Genomic DNA, 1,414 nt, shown 5'->3' on the forward strand with positions numbered 1-1,414 from the left:
CGGGCTTCCTGCCTGCTACCCACTGCGCTCCCACCGCACAGCATCCACACCCTCCCTCTGCCCCAGAGGAGGGAGGACAGCATGGGGGGATGCCTGCAGATACCTCCTTCTCTGAGAAGCAGACTGCAGGCCGCGGTGTTCCCTCTGGGCAGTGGTGGGAAGGACAGCCTGTGGGCCAAGGGTGGAGGAAGGGTGAGGACTTAATTCCTGAGCTCTGCAAAAATGCTCCCGTCCTATAACCTGGTGGAGGAGGCCTTCAAGAAATTATCAGGGACTGAGAAGGCTTCACACCCTCAGGGGCTCTTTGCACCAGGTGCCGTGGGTGCTGTGGGCTGAGGCACAGTCTGCAGTCCGCTAACAGGGATGGTGAGTGACTCAGATGAGCCTGGGCCTGAGCGGGCAGCTGCTTAGATGCACCAGGGGACTGCAGGGGCAGGAAGAGGGTGAGGAGGGTGAGGGACAGCTGAGTGAGAAAGGGCGTGTGTGGGGGCAGGCGGTCTCTTCCTGTGGTCTCCACTGGGAAAACACCATCCTGAGTGAAGCCAGGCAGGGCGCTGGAGACGGTCATGTCAGGTGGGGCGGGATTTCCTCCTCCTCCCGGGGCCTCGCCTCCCTTCTCTGCAAGCCTTTGCCACTTTGTGGTTGTCATTCCTACCCAGTCTTTCCCTGGGCCAGACAAGGGTTCCAGGGGAGGTCCAGGCAGGTGGGGGATCCCTGGAGAAGTGAGGTCTGCCGAACCTTCCCATGGCCTGAGCATCGCGTGGGTCCTGCCGTGAAGTCCCAGCTGGAGCCACCTGGGATTCCACGGGGGATGCTCCTGGAGCTGTCGCCTCCTCCGGCCTCGTCCTTTCCGTCCAGTCGGTTTCACTCCATGACTTGGGCTCCTCAATCCCAGGGAACAAGCACGGCACGGCTCGGCCCAGGGCCACACGGGGTGCCCTGGTGGGGCTGGGCTGGCTTCGGCAGGAGGACTTGCTTCTCCCAGCAGTTATTTTCAATTTGCCAGCTCCTTCCTCACCTCCCTGGGGGTGACCACGGACACCTGCCTTCCCCAGGACAGGCTGGCTTGGTGGGCGGGGGCTGGACAGGCTCTCTAAGGCAGCCCCCATCACCCGCCCAGCCCAGGCCTCACACCTGGCTTCACCTCCCCGTTCCTGCAGCCCAACAGGGCTACTCCCATTCCCTAAAGCGGCCCAGCCCCTGCGCTTCCTCAGAACTTTCACCTTGAGTACCTGCCCATTCCACAGGGGACTCGAGCTGAGGCCCAGAGTGGCTCTTGGTGTTGTCCTGCCCCACTAGATGGGGGCTGCAGAGGCCAGAGCAGGACGGGAAGCCCTGACCTTCTCAGCATGGGTGTTGCTGACAGCAGCTACGGCCCTGACCTTCTCAGCATGGGCAACGCGTCAGAGGCAAC

The sequence above is a fragment of the Mandrillus leucophaeus genome, unplaced genomic scaffold (assembly GCF_000951045.1).
Source record: "Mandrillus leucophaeus isolate KB7577 unplaced genomic scaffold, Mleu.le_1.0 Scaffold510, whole genome shotgun sequence".
In the NCBI taxonomy this organism is placed as follows: Eukaryota; Metazoa; Chordata; class Mammalia; order Primates; family Cercopithecidae; genus Mandrillus; species Mandrillus leucophaeus.